Source organism: Pogona vitticeps, chromosome 5, assembly GCF_051106095.1.
Source record: "Pogona vitticeps strain Pit_001003342236 chromosome 5, PviZW2.1, whole genome shotgun sequence".
NCBI classification, from domain to species: Eukaryota; Metazoa; Chordata; class Lepidosauria; order Squamata; family Agamidae; genus Pogona; species Pogona vitticeps.
In genome coordinates this window covers 143,481,107-143,491,932 of record NC_135787.1, presented here as the reverse complement: position 1 = coordinate 143,491,932, position 10,826 = coordinate 143,481,107, and the positions used below count along the sequence as shown (strand labels likewise).

The window sequence follows — 10,826 nt, the reverse complement described above, 5'->3', positions numbered from 1 at the left end:
CAGCTGGGCAATCCACCACAGATGGAAATAGGCAGAGCAAACCACTGACACCACCTGGGTTTCCATGGTGAGCACAGGATCCAGATGGCTCCCCAACCTCACTCTTCGCGGTGAGAGTCACTCCCCCAAAAGAGAGGGAGTTTCCCAAACCACCGATGGAGGGGCCACCCACCCTTAGGACCTCCGTCTTGTCCGGGTTCAGCCTCAGTCCATTCTCCTGCATCCATTGCAGTACAACCTCCAGGCAGCGCTGAAGGGACGGAATGGCATCCACTGTGGTTAGAGAAAAGGAGATGTAGAGCTGGGTGTCATCAGCATACTGATGGCAGTACACTGATGACACCCAGCTCTACATCTCCTTTTCTCCAACCACATTACATTATTCCAAGTAATGGTATAAGATAATATCCAATCTAAAATGGTTTATTTCGGGGGCTCTTTTCTGGAAAGCTGTTTCATATGCATACTGTACATTTGTCAGGATTAGATGAGCAAAGCAGGTGAAGAACAGAGGCTAATTCTGAGGATCTTCAGTATGAGTAGAATCAAAGGACTGTGGAGTCACTTCTGTATGGGGCTTAAAAATACTAATTGAGGTTTCCTGTTCTTTTCTCAGCACATTATCTAATTGTAAAATATTTGTTTTGGTGATAATATTGCTGTAATTTGAAAATTTTGATTATTTGAATGTTGCAAAGTGAACCACAATAATTGATCTTTCTTGAAGGAACAGCAGAAAATGCCAGGACTATAGTGTGGAAAGAACTACCCACCTCTTAAACATAGATGGAATCCCAGAAAAGTTGAGCCTCTAATTACATGGAGAACTGGGTTACTTGGAAGTCTCTAGACTACAGACTGGAGCCATCAGAATCAATGGGAACCTCAGAAAAGGCGGGTTTGCACTGAAGCAGTACTTTACAGGTGCAGAGGAGAACTCACAACTTCACACCTGTGTCAGTGTATTCTCTGCCCCTCAACATGTACTATGGAAGACTTGGTGTTAGCTGCCCCAAATGCTCTTGATGTTGTCTATCATTGGGTGAAAATTAACTGATATATTTCTGGATTGTACTTGGGTGCTTCTGACATAAACAAAGAAGACCTTCTATTCTGACACTACCACTTTCATCATCTGTTTCCTATGCTGCTATTCTAACACACACAATCAAAACTGTGATTCCTAGGTTTTCCTGAATGGCTATTTAGCATTTTACTCTTCTAAAATGTTGGTCAGTTTCAGTTTAGTTTCTCAGAATGCCGATACTAATTCGTGTGTTTCCTACACAGGCACAGTTACATCACCTGCATGCATGAATTAGGTACAGTGTCCCCAAAATAAAGGAAAATGTGACCTTTGAAACTGGATTGTGAAAGCTGAGTTCTGGGATGGTATCACAATCCTGTTTAGTATGCACAAAAAGAAATGATCAGAACATATTCTCAAAGTGTTTTGTGGTAAATGGGTATATCTTTAAACACACAGTTGAACTTAATACTTCTGAGAATTAGGATAGTTCGTACCTTGTGGAAACTATGTGACACCCTAAATCTACTGGAATACGCTTTCTCATGCCATTATACAAAAACAAGACCAGTTCCACAATTAGCAATGAAATGACTGTTACGTTTAAAATTCATAGCCTTCTTCCGGAGAAAAGAGGTTTTGTTGCAATGCCCTCTTATGTATATTCACTAATCAACTCTCTTCCACAAAATCATTTGTTAATGGTTCGAAGTGTTTGACAACCTTGTCTGCACACTTCCATGTAAATATAAATACAAATAAAACCAGGCGGCACTGATGGAGCGCTCAAGGTCAACAGGTATCCAAAGGCACCGTTGCTGGGGGGTTACCTCCCCTTCCCGTCTCGAGGCTACCAGCAGCAGATTGTCTGCTGCTACCGGACCAGACGCATCCTTACGCGCACACGCGGACACATGGCGCAACGAGGTAAAGAACTGTGTTTTTTTTTTTAATTCACAACTTTTACAGATATCGTTTCTGCAAAAGCCGCCGCCGGCCCGCCTTCTTCCAGGCCAGCGAGGTCGAAGTAACATTTGGCTACTTATGGGGAGGGGTGTGTTGGCTCTTCCCCGGCCCGCCGCCGGCCCGCCCGCTGCCTCCTGTCCGCGTCACAAGCGATCGATCTGTGTGCGTAACGTTCCCCACCGGCCGGGGACAGCCTCCCGCTGGCGCCAGGCACCCTCGCGCCTTGCCAACTGGGCAACAGCCGGGACGGCGGGCGAGGGAAACTCTGCTCGCGTGAGCGCAGCCGCCGGAGGGGTTGTAAAAGGAGGTGCGCTCGCTTTCCTGGTGCTCCTCCTCCTCCGCGTTCGTTGACTCGGAGCTGGCCTGCCTTCCTCGGAGCTTGGCGCGGCGCTCGCGTTTGGCCCCTTTCCTCTTTCTGCCAAAGGGGCGGGTTGGAAGAGAGGGAGGAAACGAGCGCCTTGGTGGCTCCCGCCTAGTCTCGTCCCCCCTTCCCCCCCCCGGCTCCGCCTTTGAAGTTTTCGGCCACTCCACTTGAAGGGAGATCGATTACAGAGGAACAACAGGCACAAAGAATCGGCAGCCACTTTCCCACGATCGGAGCGCGGCCGCTCCCGCTCCGACCGAAGCACTTCGCCCCCCTGCTTCAAGAGCATCTGCCCCGCGATGGTTAAATAAAATCCTCCATCAAAAACCGCTACTATTTGTAACTTCAAAGGGACGGGTGGCCAAATATTTCCATCTTTAATGTTACAGTATTTTGAAATATCTTTGACTATCGCGGCGGTTGATTCTTTGGGAACCGGGCGGAAAAGCTGAGCACTTCTCGGGGGCGTGTTTGTTTCTCGGCGGCATTCAACGCGCACCAGCCGAGAGACCATCCTAAAACGCCCGGAAGCTGAACAACGTTACGCGAAACACCACAGGCCAGCCCTGCCTCCTTTTCCCGTCGCGTTCCTCGAGGCTCAGCGTCACGTGGGGGCAACAAAACAAACACACACACACACAAACACACACACACACATTCATTTCATTCATGCCGGGCGCGCACTCCGCTAAGGGGAGGGGCCTCGAGTGGGGGGGACGGACGGTCGGCCCTGCCGTCTGCCTGCTTTGAAGTCGGGAACGAGTTCGCCTTGCTGGCACTCGGCAAGCGGACTCCTTTTGTGTCACGGAGGGGCGGCTGGGGCGCAGGACTGGCGGGAAACAGGCAGGGAAAGGAAATGCACCGGCAGCCGCGAAGCCCTTTCCTCACGGCGGGACTCGCCCCCCCCCGGTGACCTACCGCCGCCCGCCCAGACTTATTTTCTCCATTAACCACTGGGCGACTGCTTCCTAAGCGAAACAGTAAATCCTTCCCCCAAGAGAGGGGGGAGCGTTGGAGAAAGCAGCCGCGTACGACGGCCCCGGTGAGCTTTAAACCAGGCCAAGCAGATCCGAACGGAATGAGTTAGATGCCCGCTTGACATCGCCTTGATTGGGTTGGAACTTGGAATTAAAGAATCGATTCAAAACTGGCTTACATTCTTTATTTAAACTTTTACCATACCTGTCACGAAGAGTCGGACACGACTTAACGACCAAACAACAACAACAAAATACCTGTCCACCAAAAATCAGTAAATACATTTTAAAGGAGCACTCAAGGCAGCTGGTTATAAAATACAGAATAAGCACGAGATCTTGATTTAAAACAAAACAAAACAAAAAGCCAGTACAGATGTTTATTTATTTCATAGATTTCTGTACTGCCCCATTAGTGCAAGGCACTATTCCGGGCAGTTCACAAAACAGATGAAATAGAACAGAAATAACAATAAAATTATAAGAGTAATAAACTCAAAAACAAACCATACTGGTTACAACATTACAAAGCCAAGACAGCACAAACGTTACCCATCATAGGGCGGGAAGGCCAAGTGGCAAATGCATATGAGGTTGCTTGCTGTCAAAAGCCTAATGAAGAAGTGCATCTTTCTTAAGCAACTTGAAGGTAGGCAGGGAGCGGACCAGGCACAGCTTGACTGGGAGCCAGTTCTACAGGACTGGTGCCACAGCCAAGAAGGGCCAACTTCTAGGTCATGTTTTCCTGGCCTCCTTCGGTGTGGACACCCAGAGGAACATGGTCTGGGAGGGCCTGGAGGTGCAGGTGGAGGACCTTGGGGAAAGACCCTCCAAGAAGTAATGTGATCCCAAACCGTGGTGCGCTTTATAGGTGGAAACATTGAACTTGACCCAGGACATCACAAGTAGCCCGTGCAAGAGAGCCAAAACTGGGGAGAGGGGGTCAAAATTTACTCTCACCGCATTTTCAAGCTGCTCAGTCTCTGGGTCAGCTTCAAGGGAATCCCCATGTACAGCGTGTTACATTAAAACATACTAAAATGCATTAAATTCATGAAAAGCACAACAAAAGACCTCGGCAAGTCCATAGGGTGTAGTCCCTAACAACACTTGTGCCAGCCTCTCCTGTCCCTTCGGCATTGCAGAAGGCATCCTGCTGGCTCAGGGCAGGGCAGCCAAGGCAGCCCCTCCCCGTCTTACTCACCCAAGTCAAGCTACACAGCAGGCAAAGTATCCCCTATCATTCTAACAGGATGAGGACAATGACAACAACAACAACAACTTAAATAACAATTTCCTCTCCTCTGATGAGACCCCTCCCCCAGACTGAAGTGAATCCATAGTCTCCCTCTACTTAATAGTCAGTCCAAGTGCTCCTCCATTGGATTTTTTTGTTCCGAAAACTAACCCTGGGCTGCCGATAGGCGCTCTGTAAACCAAAGCCTCTGGCCTGTCCGTCAGGTCTTCTCAGGCAATATAGATGGTTGGATGAAGGCCAGATATTCTCCCAGGGCACCCAGACGCCCATCTAAATAAAAAAAGAAAAGGTGAAGCTGGTGTAGGGGGTTAGAACATTGAAATGGGACTTGTGATATCTATGTTCAAATCCTCACTGGGCCATGAAACTTACTTAGTAACCTTAAGCTAGTTATTTTATAGCAGAACAGTGATGGAGTGACTTGAGTGGTAGGGAAGGCCCTAGAGAATGACCTCATGGGTAGGGTGCTGGGGGTCAGAGTGGTAGAGAGGGCACGTTTGTGTAGATGTGTGGGGGATGAATAAGTGTTCACAGTTCTGTGTATAAATGGAGGACCGCATCTATATAAGACAGCGGAAGTGCAGACAGCCCCGCCTCGTGGGGAGGTACACAAAGGGAGGTTCTTCATACAAGTGAAACTCTCTCTCTCTCTCTCTGCATGTGTTTAGAACATGGGATTTATATGCATGATTTGAGACTGATGCTGCTATTATTTTCTAAAATTAATAAAGTGGAATGGATTAACATTAAAGAGGAATTAATTAGATTGCCTTTCAATGATATCCATACAGAACCATGAAGGCTTATAAAATGAGTGTGGTTTTTTACTAAAAGCATCCAACACAGCAGCCCTCTCTCTCTCTCTCTCTCTCTCTCTCTCTCTGTGTGTGTGTGTGTGTGTGTGTGTGTGTGACTTATGACACTCATTCCACCAGTATTTAAAAGATTGGGAAGTTCTGCTTATACTTAACTTAGACTGAGGCACAATCAAATACAGCGGGATTTGCTACAGTTATAGTATGGATTGACTGACAATTTTTTAAAAAAATTCTGATCACATGAGACAAAGGTCAATTTGAATCACTCTGGCCCTTTGTGCTCCCAATGCAGCTTTTTAGTTCTGCCACTGCAGTCTTCTGCTTTTTCCAAGCTGGAACAATCTGAATCAACCTTTTTCCTGTGTGATCAGTTGATTTGTTCTTGTAAAGATGGAGGTGTTGTCTGTGGGGGCATTCTGGTGATACAGGAATTTGGAGCATGATGCTCAGCAACATGGGAACAATCAAGTCCTTGTTCTTTCCCTCTAATCCTCCAGATTTTTTTTTAATGTACATATATGAAATTAGTACTAGGATCAATTTACCACCAGTAATGATATACAGTACTAGTTTAGTATTAGATCACCTCTGAAAAAGAAAAAAAAATCTAATACAGTACAGTAATTACAAACAAAACAGAAACAAATCACACAAAATAAAAAAAATGTTAATGTGGTATTTCTAACCATGTGCATGTGCTAAGGTGTGTCCTTTTAATAGCCACCCAGTAGTCTAATCACTAGTTGGGTGGGATATAAATAAATAAATAAATGCTGTTTCTAATGACACCTTTAGCTTTACATGTAGTTTGACAATGTATAACCAAAATGGGACAAAAAAAACCCAGAGAAAACACATGTCGATCCACTGAAAAAATGTTATTATGCACGTTTCTGCAACATTCGTTATGACCAGCCAAAGCAATTGTAATCATTACTGGTAAAAAAAAATAATAACTGCCTAGGGATCCGTATTCATCTCAGTCTCTGTTGGCAATGTCCAGATACAAATCTTAGTATTTATATACCTACACATCCTTCATTTTGTGGGATTCCAGAACATAGTTAGAGCACACAAGGTGCCTTGATTTGAGACATGTAATATGCCCTGCATGTTCAGGCTAGTTGTTTTCCTTGGAAGAGCACAAAGATCTAAATGCTGGCTGAGCTCACTATCTTATAGCGCCATACCATAACTAATATGGGTTGGTGTTATGAGAGTGTAGAATAATATAGTATAAAGATTTCGTTGCCTTTGAAACAAAACATCTTTTAAAAAAGCTGTGGGGCATTTTATGTAGAACAGTATTTTTGGATTTTTCTAGAGTTTTAGTTTGAGGCTTTGTCTGTAATGTTCTCCTTAACTTTTTTGATCCTGCCTTTCTTTCTGCCTGATTTTATTTCAGTACATCCAGCTTTCCCCTATTTGATGCCTTGCAGGTGCGCTGGACTCCAATTTTCATCATCCTTGCTCAGTTCAACCAATGGCTGTGCTGGTTGGAAATGCATTACAGTGCATCCAAAGAATATGAGGTTAGGAAGGCTATTTGGGATCCTTAAAATGCCATGGAAAATTATCTGGCAAAAACGCTCACCTGCACTGTGGTCACAGTCTGACTCAGACCAGAAGCATGATTAATCTGATATTGTATCCCATGCTGAATTTATTATGGATTTCCCTTCCTCCCACAGTCTCTGGCTTTTGTAACATTTTGCTCAACGAAGAGATCTGGAGATCTTTAAAGATTTTTTTTTTTTGCTATGTTGGTTATTTATTAATATGTAACCCAACACCTGTGTTGGGTTATGGTGACTGCTTCGTGGCGGGTCCCAGGTTCTGAAATTCACTTCCAAAGGTGGCTAAATTTGCTGCCTCCTTGATAGCCTCCTGCTGTTGCTCCTGGCTGGAGTTAGTTCTCTCCCCCCCTTTGAACAGGCAAAGACTTTTTTGTTCCATCAGGCATTCTATTATTGTCTAGCTACTAGGGAAAGAGATTTTACTGTGGTTAAATGGTGCCTTTAACTGCTTTTCAGTTTAATCATGTTTTAATTTTATTGTTTATTTAGCCATGTTGCAAAATGATGACCTTTTCTGTGTTTTTACTTGTGTTTTACCTCTTTTTTAAAAATCTATTTTTATCAGCATCTGTTTTAACTGTTTTCATCTTCCTTGGGTCCCAGTTCTGGGAGAAAGCTATGGTAATATAAATAAATAAGTAAATAAGTAAATAAATAAGTAAGTAAATAAATAAATACAAATAAAAATTAAAAATTAAAAATTAAAAAAATACAAATACAAATACAAATACAAATACAAATACAAATACAAATACAAATACAAATACAAATACAAATAATAATAATAATAATAATAATAATAATAATAATAATAATAATAATAATAATAATAATAATAATAATAATAATAATAATAATAATAATAATAATGAGAGGAAAGAAGAAAAAAGAAAGGAAAACAATGGAACATCTAATTTTTAATTTTACTGGTGCTCATCTCATTCCACTGAAGGTATAGTTTATACTGCTTTTTATTTTGCTTGTCTGTTGTTATTATATGCTATTTTCTGTTTATTGTTGTAAACCATCCAGAGTAGTAGTTTTTGCTATGTGGGTACTGCTTTTTATTTTGCTTGTCTGTTGTTATTATATGCTATTTTCTATTTATTGTTGTAAACCATCCAGAGTAGTAGTTTTTGCTATGTGAGCAGTATAAAAATCTAACAAACAAACAAATTGTATGTATGTATTTGCCCTAGGGACATGGTGGTGCTGCAGGTTAAACCACAGAAGCCTCTGTGCTGCAAGGTCAGAAGACCTGCAGACATAAGATCGAATCCAGATGATGGAGTGAGCGCCCATCACTTGTCCCAGCTCCTGCCAACCTAGCGGTTTGAAAGCATTAAAATGTGAGTAGATAAATAGGTACCACCTCAGTGGGAAGGTAATGCCATTCTGTGTCTAATCGCACGGGCCACGTGACCATGGAAACTATCTTCGGACAAAAGCTGGCTCTACGGCTTGGACATGGGGATGAGCATCATGCCCTAGAGTTGGACACGATTGGACTAAATGTCAAGGGGAACCTTTACTTTATTTACCCTACATATAGATAATATGTCTTTGCCACAGACAGATATATATTAGACATAACTGTTCTAAAATAAATTGATATAAATGATCTGATTGCTCTCAAAATTCAGAAGTTTTTCTGTCTCCTTGTCATAGGTTGTCAAGTCTCTTCCAAATTATGGCAATTCTAATAGAGTTATGACATGAAACCAAACAAAAAACAAAATAGGAGCGGCTCTTTCAAGACTAACAACTAGATTTTAACCTGTGGTTTTGTGGATCAAGTCCACTTCCTCAAACATGAGATATCTGAAATGTTCACGTAGCAGTTTACTACTGCCTTCCTCCAGGGAGTTTCCACTGTGAAGGGAGGATTTGAATCCAGGTCTCCTCTTCATCTGACATGTTCTCCACTATACCATGCTCACTCTTGCTTTATCAGCCTCCTCCCTTCCCCTAAATGCCAGTAGGCATCCCTAAAGGTTTCACTCACCTATTAAACTGGAGAGAAGACTACTGTATATTCAGAAGCAAGGTTGGGAGGAGTCAGCTGGAATCTCAGGGGCTCAGCTATGCCTCTTTGGCTCTCCAGGTGGGATGAGAAATCTCAGCCCTGGAGGAGGAGAAGGTTTGATTTCTGTCTGTCTGTGAGGCGGCTTCAAAGTCTAAACACTCACCTCCAGCCATTCCCAGCTGGCTCTGTCACTCACTGTCTCAGCATGAAGGCTTTTTTGTACAGATGTGCTTGTGCAACTTCAGTGAATTGCCAGAGCCAGGAGAAAGGGAAGCCGTGGCACGTGCACACCAGCGTCTGCCACCGGGAGCCAGGCAAGGGCGGAAGGGAGCATTTTGTGCCTGCTTCCAGAACCAGCTGGCCCGCCAGCAGTTTTTCTGGCATCAAAGGTTCTCCCCCTGGTGCCATCTCCAGAGCCTAATCCTGGCCTCGTTGGGATGGCACTGGCCCAGCAACGCGCTCCAAAGAGCCATAGATCGCGATATAAAGAGACCGGCCACACAAGAGGCCAGGGAGCTTCAGTTGAACAACCAGCTAATAAGCCTCATGGCAGGAGGGCTCCCCCCCCCACCTGAGGGAGCGGGCGGGGGGGGGGGAGAGAGAGAGAAGTAACTCCAGCCGCGAGCGACAGCAGGAGGCTATCGGTCTTGCTTAGGTGTTCCGGAATAGCCTAACCTTTCCAGTTGCAGCTGGTGACCGAGGCCCTTGCCCGGGTTCACGGGATTCGGTCCCCCCCTTCTGACGCCAGAGAGTCTGGGGTGTTAAGGGGAGAGGAGGGAGGGCGGCAAGGGGGGCGTGGCCAAAGCCCAAAAGGGAGGGGCTAGCGGCTAAGACTGAAAGCCGAGAAGTGGGTGGTTTTGCGTCTGCGCCTGGCGGTCTTTGGAGCCTTCCAAGACGTTTTCATGAATGAACGAAGCGCGCCTTGTTCTGAATGGAGCCGAGGGAATCGGTTGCCCATTGAGCTTTAGCGAGGAAGCCCTCCGCGCTATCAGCAGCCGCAGAAAAGGCTCGCTAGTCTTTGGCAAGATCTGTTCTCTTCCCCTCACCCCCACCCCCACCCCCGGCCGTCCCTTTCCAGAAGGCAACGGACGCGCGTCTTTACACAACCCGCGGCAGCTGCCCAGCCTTTCGCCTCGGTTCAAAGTCTGCGGCGAAAGCTGCGAAAGGCGGGAAACGGCTGTAGATACACACAGACATTTGTGTGCCTGCGGTGCCCCGAGTAACCATGTGTGCGGGGCGAGGGCTTTATGGCTTTTTGAAGAGGGCTGTGGAAAGGACGAAGCTGCGTGTTTGGCCTGCTTTTCGTCTTCTCACGTGCATGCTAACGATCGCTTTAATAGCTGGGCTTTTTGACCACCTAGTGTCTGAAGATGGCCTCCGTCAGCTAATTCGGAATAATAGATGGTTTCCTCTCTGAAGGCAGCCCGGCGAAGAAGCTGGTACAAGGCGTGCAGCCCCGGTTGCTGAAGAGGGAGGGGGTGACCGGGCACTTGGAGGCTGCTCGGCGCCCACCCGCGTCGATCTGGCGGGGAGAGAGACAAACAGAGGAAGGCGAACAGGAAAGGGCGAGATCAACCTTGTTCCTCCCGAGATGAAACACTTCCTTTCTCCTTTTTCACCTGGGGAAAGATGGGGAAGGCTCTGTAAAGGCCTGAGATCCCGAAACCACAAGGTTTCTCTTGCAAGCAAACTGCTAGCTAGCGGTGTGCAGTTACCTTGTTGTTTTTCTCTGTAGGTACAAATCAGCTGCTTACACAATGACCAGCGGTTCCTGATGTGAGCTTTGGGACAGAGAGTTATTTTAGTAAATACT

The 10,826-nt window shown here is 45.4% G+C and overlaps 1 long non-coding RNA gene across 1 annotated transcript; it reads right to left on the bottom strand.

The window, feature by feature from the left end:
• Positions 1–3,497: 3,497 nt before the first annotated feature.
• On the bottom strand, positions 3,498–9,813 carry LOC110075145 (uncharacterized). The gene is made up of 2 exons (XR_012087377.2): positions 8,993–9,813; positions 3,498–4,862 (listed from the first exon to the last, which is right to left on the bottom strand). It is a non-coding gene; the product is annotated as an uncharacterized LOC110075145 (long non-coding RNA).
• Positions 9,814–10,826: the final 1,013 nt, after the last annotated feature.